Raw genomic sequence first — 19,258 nt, forward strand, 5'->3', positions numbered from 1 at the left:
CTGATCGTGATCAGTACCAGCTACTTTTGCTGCAAAAAACCTTTCAGAGGACAATTATGGAGTAACTTGCTGAGAAAAAGTTTCTTTCTGACCCCAAGCACTTAGTAGTTGGCTTATAACTTGAAGCATGAGGGTTTCTTTCTTTTACATTTTTTTAATGTATCTGATGCAACTGTGGACACTGTTATCCATAAAAATGTCTAAACTTTTTTCAGTTCTGATAAGCACCTGTCCGCAGTAACTTCTTGTGGCAGTGAGTTCCACAATTAAACTTTTGTACTAAGCACAAGTCATTTCCTTATGTCAGTTTCAAATTTGTTGCCTCTGTGACCCAAAGACCGCTTGATGCCAATTGGCAGAGGGCACAGAGATACAGAGCTCCCCTGGGTTTAACCAACAGAATGTCATGTAAGGTCTCTTATGAACATCTGCCCCCCATTGGTGGTCATAATTACTGTGAGATATATATATGGAAAATATGTGAGGAATATGTATATATGCTGAAAATTATATTATCTTGGCCTTGCAGTTAAAGGTAGGTCACTTAAAGGTATTATGCATCTTACAAAAGAAGACAATTAGTATACGGCTAATAATGAAGAGCTGGTGGAGACGTCAGAAGCAAATTAACAGGAAGAGGTAAACAGCAGGAGGAGGTGGGAATCCTGTTTAGAGGTGAAGATCAAAGGTCTGGTCTGGCATATCTGGGCGTGTAGAGGGATGCTCTGGCCTGCTTCAATCTGTGAAGACAAGCGTCCAGCAGGTTTGATCTTACAAAAAGGGGCTCTTAGCCCTCTTGGTTGAAAATGCTGGGGAAAGGACTTCGGGAATATCTTGTGAATTAAGTTTAGGCTCTAGAAAGTATGTTACGATTTTGTTTTCTATGTAACTATTTGTTTCCAATATTCTTACTATCAGCTGAATCGCTGTTCTTCGATAATAAACATATTCTTGTTGTCACTATAATGTATCTAAGAGCTGTGTATTATGAGGCATGGTGATCACGAGTTACAATAATAAGCTGGCGGTTACTATTCCTTGGGGAGTAGTGATTCTGTGACTTTTCTGTGGAACAGGGGCTGGGTGTCCCAGAGGGATGGCTCAGGACTTGTGCCAGTCGCTGGCCTGTATAGAGAGAGCGAGGCCTGCACAGGCCTGGAGGGCAATTCTTGTGCTGCCAGATCACAGAATCATAGAATATTAGGGTGGGTAGAGACCTCAGGAGGTCATCTAGTCCAGATGCTGGTGGAGTCAGGGAGCTGCTCCTCAGCAGGCACAGAGAAGACGTTCTCACTCTAAGAGCAGGTGGTAGTGAGGTGCCTCACAGTCCCGTGTACCCCTGAGAAGCATCAGTCTCCTAATTTCATTGCATGCCCCCTTATTCTAAATACTGTTGTGTTTATACCGCAACTACCACAGTAGGGCTGGGTCTAGTCAAGGCACTACAAATACAAATGAACAGTAACAATGAGGATGCTCCCAATTTACCTTCGCTAAACTGTGTACTATCTTAAATACATTTGTCATCCCACCTCTCGTTCATCTCCTCTCCGAATGACACAGCATTCATCTTTTCAATCTCTCCTAATACAGACATCCACAAAGGGTCCAAACGTGAAGACGCTAATGCCATGAGACAACCCCAGCATCCGCCTGCCCTGCTGTCCCCCAGCTCTTGTTCTATATCCTGGTTCTCCTATACACTTTTTCAGTGTTTTTTTATTGCGGAGAGGCGCCTCCTTGTCTTTCTTCCAAGGTCCTTTGCAACATTTATGTTCTATTTCCATTCCAGTCATTGTCTGAGTTGTGCTGGGTTTGGTTTTTTTTTTTGCTCCCAATGTGTCACTCTACATTACTCAATATCAGATTTATTTAAACTTGTCAATGCTGTTGCTTAGCAGATCTGAATATGCTTTAGAATTGAAGCTCACTGTCAGAACCACACATCCCTTTTCCCATCCCTCCCCAGCAAGTTTGTATCATCAGCAAGTTTACTGAAGAAAAACCAACAACCCCTCCCTATCTGCCAGTGGGTCTGCCTGGAAAATGCTCACTAGAGGTTTCAAAGAATCACCTAGGTGCAAGGCGAGCAGGAAAGCTGCCAAAAGCCCACCTAATTTTGCTATTCGGTGTGGAAGCAATCTTGGAGAGGATTAGTCTTCCATTTTCTACCCTGTACCTCAGAGCTTAAATAAGAGTCCATCAAGTAAAATCACCATCAAGGGCTTTGTAAGAGCCCTAGTACAGAGCGAATATCAGCCGGCTCGGAGCAGCAAGCTAATTTTATATAATGGCCTTCAAACTAGACACAAAAGACGCTACCATTCTGAAACAAACACCCAGGTGACAGGATGTTCTAGCCTTTGAAATCAGACTTGTGCTGGGGGAGGAGTGAAGGGATGGGAGAGAGACAATGTGCTAACTAAAATCACATGTGCAATGTTTGCTGGTTGGGCTTTTAAAATCGGAGCCAGTTGTAGGGTATCCTGCGTGGCAGGTCTCCTGCTGCTCCCCTTGACATTCAGCTAGAAATTATTTGTATTGCGGTACTGCCTAGTGGCTTCAGCTGAGATCAGTGAGACACCGTACACAAGAATCCTTCTCCCAGAGATCTTACCATCTAAATAGATAAAACAGGAAGTGAGAGAGTTTGCTGAGCCATGGAATCCAAGGTCACACAAGGAGTCTATGGCAGAACCAGGAGCAGAAGCAAGATCTCCTGAGTTTCAGTCCAGTGCCTTAACCACAAGGCCAGCCTTCATCTCGATGGGCTTGTGTTCCAGCAGTCAGCTCAAGGTATAATGCACTTATTGCCCCTAACCCAGCGCTCATCCACACACAATCTCTACCTCGTTTTAAGAGGTGCTTCAAAACTGACCCGTCAGGGGGTATGGGTTGAAGCTGCAGTGTTGCTGACGCTCAAGGTAGTGATGCATGCGGACACAGCTACAGGCTACGGCTCCAGTTAGCACAACTCACCAGCTGCTAACCCAATCACTCTGTATTGCCTGAGGGTTTTTTTCCACAGGATACGTCTACACTGAAACTGAAGGCGTGACTGCAGCACAGACAGACAATTGCCCTAGCTTTAATCTAGCTAGCACAGCTAAAAATATCAGTGAAGACAGCATCACAGGCTTCATTGTGGGCTAGCAAAGTGAGTACATACCCAGGCTCCTGAGGGGACTTATGCAGCTTGTGCTGACACCCATAACACAGCCTCTTTACTGCTGTTGTTAGCCATACTAGCTAGATTAAAGCCACAGCAGGTATGCCAGCCCGGGCAGCAATCATACCTTCGATTGCAATGCAGAGATACCCTCTTTGTGGCCACTGTCACTTGAGCTAGGCTCACTCAAGAGGAGCAACTCAAAAGGAGTAACTCAAGTTAACTGTAGCAGTGAAAACAAACCCTACGATCTGCACATCAAAACGTGTGTGTGTGTGTGTGAGAGAGAGAGAAACTATCCAAGCGCTGATAAAAATCAATAGATCCTGTCATATAATTGCGGGCCAGTAACATGGCACAAGCTCTTTTGGCTTTCCAAAAATAATGAGAACTCTATATCAGTGGCTCTCAAACTTTCCAGACCACTGTACCCCTTTCACGAGTCTGATTTGTCTTGTATACCCCACTACTTGCTTACAAAATCAGATATAAAAATACAAAAAAAGTGTCACAGTATGCTATTACTGAAAAATTGCTAATGTTCTCATTTTTACCATACAATTATAAAATAAATTGACTAGAATATAAATATTGTACTTGCATTTCAGTGTATAGTATATAGAGCAGTATAAATAAATCATTGTCTGTATGCAATTTTAGTTTTACTCCTGGTGGAATTCTGAGCTACTGCGCACACGCAGAATTACTGAGCCCCGCATATTTTAAATTTTTTGTGCAGGAAAAAAACTTCTGACGAAATGTTGCTGCAGTTCCACCTTTTGCCCACCAGAGGGTAGTCTGACGCAAGAACAGCAGCAGCTCCCAGCAGAAAATAACTTCTGTAGTTCGGACTTTGCCCACCAGAGAGCGCTGTGGTGCTAGAACAAAGCAGCAGCTCCCCGCCAGCGGGGGAAGAGAGAGAGAGAGAGCCTGCAGTGCCTTCTTCACCACAGGCCAGGGCAGGAGACAGAGGCTATGGGGAGACAGATAGTGTGGGGTGCTGGGGGGGGATCAGATAGGCTCTCATAAGGGCTAGTGGGGGAGGACAGACTGGGGCAGGGGCTGAATGGGAGTGGAGGCACAGGGTCACATGGGGGAGGAAGGTGCAGAGATACATTGGGACAGGGGGAGGAGATCCAGGGGGAGGGAGACAGGAGGTAGCAGCACAGAGACACATGGGGACAGGGACACATAGGGACAAGGAAGTGGCTGGGTGGGGGCACAGAGACACATGGGGATGGAGGAGGAGGTGCAAGGACACAAAGATGTGGGGAGTGGGTGCCTGAGTGGGGGGGGGGGAGGGGGACACAGGGACGGGGGGTGCAAGGACACATGGGGGTGCAGGAACACATGGGGACAGGGGCAGACGTGCCTGACTGAATGGGAGAGGCTAGGGGTCAGCCAGAGTCTGCATGGGGGAAGCTCACTAACAATCCCTCCCCGCTCCCCCCACCCCAAAAAAACCCACACCTGTTCCATACTTTTCCCACCCATACTCAACAACCCTCCAAGTTCACATCCAGGCTCCTTCCCAGCAATTTACTTCCCTCTACCCCTGACTCCCCCGAGCCTTTGCACTGCTTCTGAGGGGTGCGGGAAATGCAGTTCTGTACTTTAGTTTAAATGAATTATTACTCAGAATTCTGTATTAATATGCCTAGTAAGGAATCTATTTGTCAAAAAACATTTCCTGAATCTTTTTTGTCATCTGTATTGTTACAGACATACTTGCTGACAGGTATTTTGATATAAATGATCAAAAATAATTGAAACTGGTGTGATTATATTATGTTATTTTGACAAATAAAATATGCAGAATTTTAAAATATTGTGTGCAGGATTTTTAATTTTTTGTTGCAGAATTCCCCCAGGAATATTGTTTGTACTGACTTTGCTAGTGCTTTTTATGTAGTCTGTTGTAAAATTAGGCAAATATTTAGATGAGTTGATGTACCCCCAGGGGCTGAGAACCACTGCTCTATATGGTGCTCAATGTCCAATTACTTCTGAAGGCCTAAAAATAACCCTTCCCGCTTGAAGCAATGAAGAGAGCTGAGAAAAGTGAAAAATAAAACATCACTCGACACTTTGAAGACTAAATTAGATAAAACACTTTAAAAATGTAACATGGGCAACAATCCTGCCTCGGCCCCAGCACAGCGGGGTGGATGGGACCTAACAAATCTGCACCAGTTATGATCAAGTTTATTTCCACCGTGTGTGATTCAAAATATAAAGCAGAAAAGTTTTAACGAATACGAAAAATAAAATAAAACTTAGCATTTATATCGTATCCCACTTTCAAAGTGCTTTATAAGTGTAACTAATCGGTCCTCACTAACCCTGAAAGGAATGGAGGTAAGCACTAACTCAATTTTACAGAGGGGGAAACCGAGGCACGGGGTAAAGTGACTTACCCAAGGACACTGAAGAAGTCAGCGACAGCTCTTGGATTAGAACTCTGGCATTCTTGGCACGCAGTCCTGTGTTCATTCCACTAGACCTACCTATTTACTATTCATAGAACCAACTATCTTAAACAATTTTTTCACACTTGCAAGGCAATAAGTTTGATATGGAAGAGCGTAATGGCTACTAATAAAGAGCTATGATCCACCCAGAAGATGCAAAATTGGCAAATGTGAGAGACTATTCAGACCTAATAGGAAAATGCAGCTTTTCAAAATTCAAATGTATGTGTTTAGCAATGAGATACCTGGCACTAATATCTTCATTTAAACTTAACAGCCGCAGGTGCCCCTGAGTAATTGTACTGGCACTCTTAGCAAAGGCATGAAAGCCAATAGCCTACAGACAGCCAAGAACTCAAGATGAAGACAAGGTTATCAGCAGCACATCTCTGGGATTACCAATGACAACCTCTTCACTCTTGAGAATATTTTTACCTTTTAGGTAAAAAAAGAGGAAGGAGGCTGCCAAGGCAATTTGAAAGACTGAACATGCCTGACCCAACAACTTTGATATTATTTATGCTGACAGCGAGATCCTTGGACTGTAGAATCCCAAAGGAAGAGATGGAAGATCTGCCTCTAAAATTATTGGAAACTAGACTAGGAAAAGCATTAGAGATAATACATTAGTTAACAATTATACATATAGCCACCTGGAGAAGGGATGGACTAGACCAATACTGCCTCTCTTTTCCATCTCTTACTTCAAGGATTCTATAGTAGGATAAAGTAATACTAATAATCTGCACTTACCTATAATTTTTCATGGAGGACTGCAAAGAGATTTACAGGTAGTAAGTTTACCTTATTACACTGCTGAGATACATACATAAGTGTTATTAAAGAGTTCTATTACCAGGTTACGCCCCAGGTGAAGCAGTGGAGAAACCGGAAAATAAAACATGAGTTCTCATTCCCATTCCCCTGCTCTAACCACTGGACTACAGCCCCTCACATGGTACAGCTGTCTGTGAACCATCTTCCTTTACTATGGTTCAAGAAAGGGTTAGATGCTCTCTTTCAATGGATGAATATATTGTAGAATTTGTACTTCTTTAACTTGCTAACCCTACCCCCCGAACACCTCCCCCACTCAGTTATTAGGTCACAAGACAACCAGGGAATTCAGCTATTATGCGTTCCAGTAACAATGGAAGTATTGAGCTTATACAAATTCAAAAGCTTCTCTCAGCTTCATTTTCTTGTAAATTTACTGTAACTTTTGTCTTCCCAAAATCAATACGAGACAAAAATCTATAGCTCCTAATACACACACTGGAGAAGAGTTCAAAGCAGAGGGTGAGGTTTTCTTACTTGGTCTAGTCTTGTAATTGGCAAGACAGTCTCTCTCTCTTCCTGTTTTTGCAAGGGGCTCACAATCTAAAAGACATGCACAAATAAGAGTTGAGAGGTCCTTAGACTAAAGTGGGCTAGTATTTGTGGCCCTTGTGGAAGATGATTCTTTAAATGGGATTTTAACCTGGAAAAGCTGGAGATTGAAGCTCTGAGATGGGGAAGAGATGCATAGGGGCATGGAGCTGAAAAACGGGACTAATACTTCCCTATCTCATTCAGATGGTCAGCCTTAACCAGCAAGAACTGGATTTATATAGAGCCTCCCATCCAAGGCACTCAAAAGGGCTTTCAAGATCACTTGAGTCTCACCCTGATTTACAGGAGGTTGCAGAAGACAATGTGTTTGGTGGCTTTGCTCCTTTCACCAGCCATAGAATCATAGAAGATTAGGGTTGGAAGAGACCTCAGGAGGTCATCTAGTCCAACCCCCTGCTCAAAGCAGGACCAATCCCCAACTAAATCAAATCATATACACCACTAATTTTATACAGTTAGTGGTCTCAGCTCCAGGCAGATAGATCCATGACTGAGTGTCCTCGATACTAAATTTAGCTCCTCATACATAGATACTTGTGTCATTTTATCCATTGCAAGTCTAAGCCACATACTTAGGTGTTTTGGTCCATTTTGCTGGCCTCTCCCAGCTTCTCAGCTAGTTGCCTTACTCCTCCACACAAGGGAGCTGAGCATGTTTCTTGTGCCTGTTCCTGCATGGCTGGAAGGGGGACAAGGAGGTGCTTGGCAAATTTGGAGCAGTAGGGGTGACAGGAGCCTGCCAAACCAGGCCTTTCTCAGGGAAAAGCAGGGCAGAAGAAGACATAGTTCAGAAGGGAGCAAATGAAAGCTTGTAGGTTGGAACGGGCTGCCACCTGGAGCTCCAATCCTGCATGGCCCTGGCACTGGACAGCCAGGTACAACATGGAGCTCCTGGGCCCACTAGTGCAGCACAACCCCCCCACAATTTGGGAGCCTGCATCTAGCCCCATGCAAGAGCATCTCAGTCCCTTTTGCATGCTGCTTGCTTCCCCAGCAGGCCCTGCAGAATAAGAAGGCTCCTCCCTCTGTGCATGCCTCCAATAGTCTCGTAGGAGTGATGTCCCGCTGCCGCAATGCAAACACTAATGGCTCTACTTTGTGGTGCGTTTTTGGATTAGCTCCACAAAACCAAAGGTTATCAAATAGTTTAGTAATTAACACTGCTATATAATACCTGTTCTAATGCATAATTAGGTACAGTAACTCCTCACTTAAGGTCATCCCGGTTAACGTTGTTTTGTTGTTACGTTGCTGATTAATTGGAGAACATGCTCATTTAAAATTGCACAATGCTCCCTTATAACATTGTTTGGCAACGGCCTGCTTTGTCCACCGCTTGCAGGAAGAGCAGCCCACTGGAGCAAGTGGTGGGTGCTTGGAACCAGGGTGGACCAGCAGCGCCCCTATCAGCTCCCCTAAGTTCCCTGTGCTGCAGCCGCACAGCAGCCTATCAATTGCGGGGCAGTTCAGCTCTCTCTCCCCACCACTACCTTGGACCTGCTCCCGGGAGCCTCCTGCTTGCTTTGCAGGAGGGTGGAGGGGGAAGAGGGATGCTAATATCAGGGTGTCCCCCACCCCTGCTGCTGTACCCCATCTCCACAGAGCGGGAGGGACACAACAGGGCTCAGGACAGAGGGAGCTTTCTGGCAGCAGCTGCTGTCTCAACTTGCTGATCTACTTAAAAAGGCAGTGTACTTAGAGTGCGGTCAGCATACTTAAATAGGCAATGTGCATCTCTCTCTCTCTGGGTATGTCTTCACTACCGGCCGGATCGGTGGGCAGCAATTGATCCAGTGGGGATCGATTTATCGCGTCTAGTCGCGATAAATCAATCTCCAAGTGCTCTTCCGTCGACTCCTGTACTCCAGCTTGGCGAGATATGCAGGCAGAGTCGATGGGGGAGCAGCAGCAGTTGACTCACCGTGGTAGATCTAAGTACGTTGACCTCAGCTACGTTATTCACGTAGCTGAAGTTGCGTAACTTAGATCAATCCCCCTCCCCACAGTGTAGACGAGGCCTTTGTCTCTCTCTCTCTCTCTCTCTCTCTCTCTCTCTCTCTCTCACACACACACACACACACACACACACACACACACACACACACACACACAGAGTGCGTCTCTCTGCCATGCTGTCTCCCCTCCCTCCATTTGTGCTGCCTTGTAGAGTGTGAGGCTACATTAACAACAATGTTTTAACCCTTGAGGGCTAAGCTGAGTGCTAGTTCATCATTTAGCAGTAAGGCATTCCCTGGGAAATATCCCACCCTCTGACTCCACCACCTCAACCAAGCTTCACAATCATCATTGCTGTGTGCGGTATTAAATTGTTTGTTTAAAACTTATAGTGTGTGTGTGTGTGTGTGTGTGGTCCTTTGATAAAAAAATTTCCCTAGAACCTGACCCCCCCCATTTACATTAATTCTTATGGGGATATTGAATTTGCTTAACATTGTTTCACTTAAAGTAGCATTTTTCAGGAACATAACTACAACGTTAAGCAAGGAGTTACTGTACAGCTCTGCTGAACAGATGGGATGATGAAGGCTTGCTACATAACTTAGCTCTAATGTGCCCTACAGGTCACAGGGCCTTGTTAATTCACAGGCTGTCTCCTGCAGCAGCACCTGTTGGAGGGGTCACAGAGAACCACAAAAGTCCCTGCTAGCTAGATACTAGTCACTGCAAAATGCTGCCTCTCTCCCTCCTACCCTTTCCCCATCCCTCAGAAAACTCCACTGGGCTGCCTGTTCATTTCAGGTTGCAGTTCCACACTACTCTCCTTGCTTTTAAAACCTTCCCAGGAACTCAGCCCATTCCACCTCATTGATCTCTCCTCTTCCCCTGCCATTGCCCTCCACCAGTGCAGCACTAGACTCCTCTGTCCCTCCACGCACCTTTGCCACTCCTGGTGCAAGAGCTTTCTTCTGTGCAGATGCTGACCCCAGCAGCAGCTCCACTCCCTCATCAGCTCATTAATCATTTCAAAACTGAGCTCGAAAAAAATATCCTCTTCTCCGACTGTGACCTGGTCGCCGCCACTAGCACAGACTGTGTTATCTCCCCCACTCTGGCTCAGTTTCAGAACTCCCCCTCCCCACATCTGAGCTGGTCCCTTCCTGTCTCCTCCTTCCTAGTCAATTTATTGCAAAGCTGTAAGAATCAGATTGTTCTAGCTTAGCAGCATAGAGCCTAAGCCACTTTAGGTACGTCTCCATGGGGATAAAAGCCCCCAGGCACAGGCACGGCTGGCCCAGCTCAGCCGACTTGGACTCGCAGCACTAAAAATGGCTGTGTAGACATTTGGGTTCAGACTGGAGCCAGAACCTACACAGGGGGACGCAGAGCTCAGGCTCCAGCCTGAGGCCGAATATCTACACAGCAATTTTTCAGCCCTGGAGCCTGAGTCAGCTGACCAGGGTCAGCTACAAATTTGTTATCCCCATGTACACAAACCCATAGTCAGGCAACTCTACTTCATCCAGTAGAGGGCAATAACGCACATTATTTTACCAGTATCCTACTGCCCTATTCAGAAAGGGAACTAGCTCTATCTCCATTCCCAGGAGAACAGACCGCGCTGCCTGTATGCCTTGCCAATTCCATTCTGTTTAGGTTCTTATACCATGCCCATCACCATGGTATCGGAGCACCGGCCCCTGAAAAAACGCAGAAGCTGAGTGTGTGGAGACTTGGAGTTAGGCACGCAGAAAGTCTGAACAGTCCTGTTCTTTCTGCTCAACTCGTGTTTTTCATGCCCTCCTCACCATTTCAGTGAAGGGATTCACACCTCATGCCCGTTTAACGCATCTGTAAAGTGATACTGTCAATTGTATGTTTCAGAAGAAGATTGATTAGCTGATAAGATCTCCTGAACAGTCTCACTAGTTGCTTATCCAGAGATGCTTGTGTCATAAGGAGCTGCATTTGAATATCAAGGCCATAAGCAGATAGATAGCCATATTGTGCATTTTCCCAGAGAAGCATCACATGTAATTTAACGGGGACACAACAGCACTGGGCAGTTCTCAGGCATGTGGACAGATCATACAGCTAAGGAATATGCACATTATATGGAAGATGCTACATTAAAACAATTAAATTGCTCAGTATTGTATTTCTCAACTTCTGCAATACAGATTGATGTAGCACTCATGACTGCACTGAAGCAAATCCAGAACACCAAGAAAAGCCCATGTTCCAAAAGCACAGCCCCTCCCACTTGAGCTAAAGGAGAATCTCTATTAGCTATTAGCAGGATAGAGCCTACGCCGCTCAGTTAAGCAATATTGATTTCATCCCATAGAGAGAGCATTGATGCACATATACGAGCTACCACACCACAATCCAGAGACTGAAAACGAATACAACTGTTAACTTTCCAAGCTTGACAGGACAACTGTACAAATCAAATAATGCTTTTGCATAGGCAATCCGATAGTTCCAACTGAGCGGCCGTTGGAACAATCACAGTGTTTCGGTACAAACATGGGCTGCTAATCAATAGCTCAATTATGAAGTCTAGTAAAGGTGGATTGTAAGGGAATCAAAATCAAAGACTTCTTCCTATATCATCTTGTCGTAGCTCCCAGAATCCTCTGCACCGCCAGAGCAGCTATGGAGCGGGTCTGCTACTGTCTCTGTCCCTTGAGCAAATCACAATGAGGTCAGAGCCGTGCCGCAGGATGTATCACCAACTTTTCTGACTGACGCGATAACCCAAACACAGTTGTCGAGACAGGATTTTCACACATGCAGCTCTGCGGGTTGTTAAAGAGACAGACACCCAATACGGGTGAGCAAATTAAATGGCCAAGTATGTTCGGATCAAACCCTATAAAGCAGCAGGGCTCCTAGCAAAGAGGTAAAGGATGGTGCAACCGGCAGAGAAACTGGAACGAGGAGAAATGGCTGCTTGCGACATACACCAGAGCTTTGCACAGGTAGTGAGGAAACGGCCTGTGAACTGGCTACAAATAGCAAGAGCTGGGCGGTATCTTGCTTATGGTTGCCAACTTTGGTTGGTTGAATTCCTGGAGATTTCATCACATTACATACTCTTTCATTAAAGATTCCTCTTTGATTCCTGGAGACTCCAGGACAATCCTGGGGGGTTGGCAACCCTAATCTTGCCCCTTCCATGTGCTCATAGATGAGCCCAGCAGGCCCTGTGCATTGTTAAAGGGCTACCACATCCTATCCCATCTCTGGCTACAATTAAATCGAGGAGGAGCAATATAGGAAGTACTGCAAGAGTAGCCGTATCTGGACACCTGCCTGGTGGTCTAGTGCCCCCTTGAGTCCAGGTTCTGAGTGTTGCTGGCATCGGGACACACTGGGGGCATCATGCTTGGTGGCAAGTGATAAGAAAGCCCTGTACGTGGCTCAAGTCAGCACTCCCCATCTAGTCCAGGAACAGAGGTGAATGGCTCCAGAGGAATTGGCTCCCTGGCCATAAGAAAAGGACAGACATCGTAGTGGAGAGATATGAAGAGAAACCCACATGTACTGGCAACACGAGCAGAATAGAAAGAAAGATTCAAACTACAGGGGGGAAAACTGCGATTTTGCATTTATGGGGAAGTGGTGACTCAGTGAAGCTCTAGGGCAGCGTTTCTCAACCTTTTTGATACCAGGCACCGGCTTGCAGCCTTCCTAAACTGTGTCAGGGAGATCTCAGGGACTGGCGCCAGGCCACGGACCGCTTGTTCAGTAACACAGCTCTAGGGCATTGCACATGCACACTCCCCCTTACCATTGACAGGAGGGAAAGTGGGCAGCACGGTGCTTGATAGATACAGTCTGCTAGCCAGATCAAGCCCAGGGAAACTAGTTTGCTTCTAGAGCGGGGTCGGCAACCTTTCAGAAGTGGTGTGCCGAGTCTTCATTTATTCACTCTAATTTAAGGTTTCGCGTGCCAGTAATACATTTTAATGTTTTTAGAAGGTCTCTTTCTATAAGTTTATAATATATAACTAAACTATTGTTGTATGTAAAGTAAAGAAGGTTTTAAAAATGTTTAAGAAGCTTCATTTAAAATTAAATTAAAATGCAGAGCCCCCGGACCGGTGGCCAGGACCCGGGCAGCGTGAGTGCCACTGAAAATCAGCTCGCGTGCCGCCATAGGTTGCCTACCCCTGTTCTAGAGAGAGGGAGGAGGGTCTATTCAGGAGCATAAAGAAAAGATTAGCAACTCCATAATGAAAGCTTTTCTCTCCCCCCCTCCCTCCAAATTGATCTTAAAACTAAAGCCAGGCATTGAGATTATAACTGCCTGCAGATCTAAACCTAGAGTCCCAATCCATTGCCCCCCCCTTTATTTATTTATTTATTTATTTTTTTGAGGGGTGAGTGTTTGAAGGAGACAAACAAACTTTTGAAGACCACAAGGTTCACTTCTGCAACTCAAACTGCCCAGCTGTGGCGAGACTCCCATAGCTCCCCATCACCACCTACCTACTTCATGCCTGGGTTTGGTGCCCCTGCATGTTTTGAAAGATCCATACAATGCATGTTAAACCTAACCTGTCCCGGGGGGAGGAAGTGTCCTTCCTCCTGAAAGCTCCCAAAGCAGAGTTAGCTTCTTCCATCCCTGAAGTGCAGCCACCTCTGAACTGAAAGATAGCTGCTGTTTAACAGGAGCCAGCAGCTACCATGTCCAGTTGGAGCTGAAGGAGGAATGTAGACAGAGCGCATGTAACTACTGGAAGTAGAATTTGGCTCAGACACTGCAGTTAATACACTCCATCCCAAAACACCACTGCCTCTGTGCTATCGTAACTGCCAAGGGATTTTTCACCAACTTCAAGTATCAAAGTCTTTTTCATATTCCATGCGAGAAGCAGCCCAGCACCTATAATGTCACACAAATTCAAAAAGAATAGCACGGTGCAGGAAACATTCCATCACTCCTACTCCTGCAAAGTAGTAGGTTATTCTGCCAATAACCCTACGGAAAGCAATGGGACTACTTGTACAGCAAGGTACTACTCAAGTATGAGCAAGGGTGGCAGAATCTGAGTCTATACAAACACCAGAACTACTACACACTGGTTTTATTTTACAGTCTCACATCCCAGTACAGAGCAGGCCTACCCAGCTTGGGAGAATTGACAGGATCACAGCACAAGGGAAGGCTGCAGGCCACTATCACAACAATACGGCATCAGCCTTCTAAGGCTTTTCACAATGCTGAGACACAGTCATGAAAGTTTTGCCACTGAAGTCAAATCAAAGTAGATTTTGCAACCTTGGGCAAAGTTAATTATGTTGTGTTATATGCCAGAGATCGGTTTGTTTTGCTGGACCCTAAGTATACAGGATTTGCAGTGTGGGCATGTTTATGTTACCACAAATTTAACTTGTTTCCTAACTTTTGTGCATTTAAATTTGTAACCCTAATGTAAAAACAGCTGATTCTGTGTTTAAGGCAATGGGCTGGGACTCAGGAGATCTGGGTTCAATACCTGGCTCAACCACAGTCTTCATGTGTGACCTTGTACAAGTCTTTAGATTTTTTCCCCCCATCTATAAAATAGAGATAATACTTCCTTCCTCCAGCCCTTTGTCTGGCTTGTCTTTTTAGATTATAAACTCTTTGAGTCAGAGACATTCTGTGTCTGTCTGTATGTACAGCACCTGGCACAGTGGGGCCCTGATCTCAGCAAGGCTTCTAGACCTTACTATACTACTACTAATTATGATGTTAAATATGCAAAAGTGTAAGTTAATTTAATATAAAAATATACAATGAACATGGAAGGGGGGTTATGCACGTCGCCAAAGGAGTGATTGAAAAGGCTAGAAATGTTACTTCCAAACTTTTAAGAGGTGATATTCTGAACTAACGGAGTAAAAACAATTGTTTACAAAAGCAGTAACAGGCTCTTCTTTCAAGGGAGACATTACACGACAAAGCGGGAGCGGATTCATGACCAAACATCGAAGCAAACTGATGGATATATGATAGACCATTGTGATGGAGTGCTGGAAAGCTTTCCGGCAGCTTTTTAAAAATCAGGATTGCTTATGTTTAACTGCTTAAGCAAAATTACCTGGAGCGATACTTCATACTCCTAAATACAGCTCTTTCTGATAAAAGCTTATGATTTTAGATAAAATGTACACCGCTCACTAGGCATTCTAAGCATCCTCACCTCCCAATTAAGTCACTACTTGTGGAGGAAACTCAGCAACATGCCAGATCAGGCCCTTATTTTTGTTCCATTATCTCATCTCTCCTTCTTTCCAAGTATTCCGTACTCCCTCTGGCACATTCTCCCTGGGGATAAACCCTCCCACCAGGTTAATTGCTCTCCAGATACTACCTGCTTATCCAAAGACTTGCAACTCAACTCTAAATGCAGTCACACAAAGGTTGAGGATTCAGCCAGTGGCATCTGGACTCCAAGTGAAATCTCCCAAGAGCAGTAAACAATCAGGAAAGAAAGAAATTAACCAGTGCACCTAGACTTTCTGGTCTCCCGAGAGCCATATAAAGTGTGCTAATGCACCTAATTATGATCTAAATTATGTATAAGAGCTTCTGCCAAGTACAGTCTGAAGTTTCTTTATTGTTAAGATGGAAGCTGCTTAAGAATGGTCCAATCATCAGATTACTAATTAGATTTGGAAAAAAACATTTCCCCACTTCAGTACTGATTTAAAGTGTAGGTTTGCTGGGTGTTTAGTGTTTGTTCGGTTTTCTGATGGAAAAGAAAGACACGTGGCTTTTGTCTGATGAACAGCCAGCCTGTAAAATGGTGCAGGAGTGCACAAGTGTACGTGATCCATTACACGTTATTGTATTGTAATCTGAAGTCCCTGGATTTACTGTACTTTGACTTGTCAGAAAATTACTGCAATTTTAGCTGTTTTTTAAGATGTAATCAAACTTTTTTTGGAGGAAAGACAGCACGTATGTCTTCACACACCTCTCCCCACATCCATCCATCCACCCACCCTCCCATTCACTGGATTTTTAATACCTGAAAATAAAGTATTTCCTTCCATATCAGATTTGCTCTTCTGTATTTTGCAAACACCGTATGAGGCTTCCCACTGCTGCAAGAGCTACCTGGGCTGGCACTCGCTCACTCACACCAATGACACTGGCTGTAGGCATAGATGATGTCACCTGGAAGAAGCAACCTAAGCTAGCTAATAACTGCATGCTGGGCAGTCAGGAAAACCATTCTTTGTCTGTTGGGTCACGTCAAAATAGGAGCTTTTAAAAAGATATACAATAAATACATTACTGAGAAATGTGCATCAGATGGGGAGAGATTTACAGACACACACGTATACATTGCAACTCTGATGGACCAGTCCCTGGTTAAAATTCTTGATGAACCCAAGTTTGGTCATATCCTCCGCTACTGACTTAGCCGCCACAGTGTCACCCAGCTCTGGATTTCACATGTCTGGAGCAAAGTTACTTTGCTGGGGATAACCAGATTTAAAGGGAGGGAACAGCTACATTTTGAAAAATCCTCTCTCTCTCCTGTCCGTCAGTCCTCAGCACTCATGCATCTTGCAACAACTATCAGAAATCAGGCTAGTTCATGATGGCTACATTGAGAAGACAAATGGGGAATAGCTGACACTTTATTTTTCCACCTATAACTTTTTACTTTGCAAAGGTATTAATCCAGGTACATAAACACAATAAGTATTTGATTCTAGAGCTCTCCCTCCACCCTTCACATGTTACTCATAATCTGGTATCATACGCTCTTCAGGGCAGGGACTTTTATAGACAAATATTTGTTCCAAAATTATATTTGAATATATAAAATATTAAGAATAAACGTAAGAATTTAGACAAACTTGCTAGACACGTGCCCTATGGGCCCAGTTGAGAAGCTTTTATATTGGCCTCCTCACTCCCTGTTTGTTGTAGTTCTTAAGGCCTGAACCTGAAAACACTTCCTACCCAGCAGAGTGATTATCACCATGAGCAGGACTATCTCCGTCAGTGGAACTCCTCATGGGAGTAATTACTGCACTCAATAGCGTTTGCAGGATCAGACCCTTAGAGCGGATGACCTTTAGCGCACAGACTCTCCATCAGTTATCTGTGCCAGAACCAGGATCAGAACCCACAACTTCCAACTCCCAGTTCTGTACTCTACCCACTGTAGAATTGTATTGTGAGCACTTTGGGGTACATCGGGGTTGGATCTCAGCCAATGTCAGTTTAAAGAAGTGTTTTCTGTCTACTAGAACAACATACAAGGTGCTTAAAAATTAAACCTTTGCCAAACAAGCAAGATTTCCACTTGAAGTTCTGTGAGGTAGGTCTCTCCTTAGCCAGAGGCAAGATTTATTCCCTTTCACTTTACACGCTCTTTCCCTCTTTTGTGAGGAAGTATTTTCTTATTCATTTTTAACTCTGAGGAGAGATGGAAGACCACAATCTGGCCTCAAAGAAGTCACATCTTTGAATTCAAAGTCAGCATGGCTCTCACAAGAGCGGAGCGCCAGGGTTACCCTGGAATAAAACAAAAAGCATTTACTCTTTCCCTTGAGCAAGGGGGAAAACAAGAAGAGGCAAAGATGGCGGTGGGCGTAGAAGTGAACTATTAGGTTCAAGGAAATGTTACTTGAAAGGAAGCCATTATGGCTATATTACCACAATCCCGTAAGCCACTCACAATCAGGCCTGGTTTGTTCAGGGACGGATTTGCTCAAGAAAATTGCCAGCCCTGTTGATGAGTCAGTAGAAGACATTCCACTCCCTGAGAATGTATCAAACAGATGGCCCATGGATGGCATGCAGATGCACAATACTCCTGGAGATGCCATTTTTGGGATAAGTAAAAACAAGGCCCTGACCTGATTGCTTGTCATTAAAGATATCATAGCGATGTGCATAGAATCACATAGAGTTTAAGGCCACAAGGGAGCATTAGATCACCTAGTCTGACTTCCTGTCTATCACAGACCATTAATCTCACCCAAATTTTCACAAAAGCAGGGGCGTGAACCCCAGCATACTGTCCAAATTCCAACTTGAGTAGTTACATTGTATCTGACAAAAATTCCACTTGCAACTTTCACTGGTGGGGGGAAGGGGAAGGGAAATTACCCACCTGTTTTTAGAAGGGGAAGTGGAGAGTAACACAGATGGAGCAAAATTTTCACCACATTCCACTACAGTGATGGCTGCCTTTCAGCGGCCGATGGAATGAGCCTTACACAGTTTATCTACGTCAGTAGTAGGCTTGGGGGTGAGATCCTTCTAGATGAAAGGCATTATGGGTACATTTTTCCAGAGTGCCTGAGTGACTTAAGTAGCTTAAATCCAGTTTACTTCCACTGGGAATTACACTCCTCCTAAGTCACTTAAGCACTTTGGAAAAGTTTATCTTAAAACAGGTGGCGCTGGCAGCACTCTCTATTACAGTGGGAAGTGCTAGGCAACCTTACTAAGGCCTAGTTTTCAGTTGTTTACAACTCTGCCAAACTTTAAACATTTAAGCTAAAATTTTCCATTCCAGCTGAGTTGTTTTTGGAGTTTCAGCAGTTTCTGACTAGTATATTAATTGTATGTGATCATGTAATTAAGGTCTGTCTCATAATGCATATGCACAAGGGGGCTGAATTAAGGGTGCACAGGCAATTTGAATTCAGTAGCTGAGCTGGCAACCTTCATGTTCTTTTAACATAGTTTTTCTTTGTATGTAATATAAAAACTCCGTGTTTATTATAGAAAAAAGGGAAAATATAAGCTGAGACCCTGATTAAATCAACTCTGCAGTGCTCATTCATAAGTTACCTCCTTAGGTTCTGCTCCTTTGTGCAGAGCTAAGCTATGAATACACCAGCTCCCGCGCTCATTTTCTTTTTGTTTTGAGCGCTGCTCTCAAGGGTTCCTCTCCTTTAAAATAAAAACACAAACAAAACCACATGTACTTAGAAACGTATTACCCAATGCTTGGAGGCATTGTGCAAGGGAAGCTATTAGCACGTTGGCTGGAAAGCATGGCTCCCAAGTCTCCAAACAGCAAAGAGATCCATCAAATGAGACAGTCGCTTCCAAGCCCGAACACTCCCACGTGCTAGAAGGCAAAACCCCTGGGTAAGAAGGGACTAGCAAAGGCAAAAGGACAGCCTGTAATTCTCCTGACACCATCCTGCAGTGCTGAGTGCACTCAATTCCCAATGACTTGAAATGGCAGCGGAGAACACTGTGCAGCTCGCAGGATCAGGCCCAGAGTGAATT

The 19,258-nt window shown here is 44.6% G+C and overlaps 1 protein-coding gene across 5 annotated transcripts in view; it reads right to left on the reverse strand.

Annotated features, from left to right (window-relative positions):
* Positions 1 to 19,258, reverse strand: part of EXTL3 (exostosin like glycosyltransferase 3) — a 226,817-nt gene that overhangs the window by 84,628 nt on the left and 122,931 nt on the right. The gene's annotated exons all lie outside the window — the stretch shown is intronic.

This window comes from Trachemys scripta, chromosome 3 (genome assembly GCF_013100865.1).
Source record: "Trachemys scripta elegans isolate TJP31775 chromosome 3, CAS_Tse_1.0, whole genome shotgun sequence".
NCBI lineage: Eukaryota > Metazoa > Chordata > Testudines > Emydidae > Trachemys > Trachemys scripta.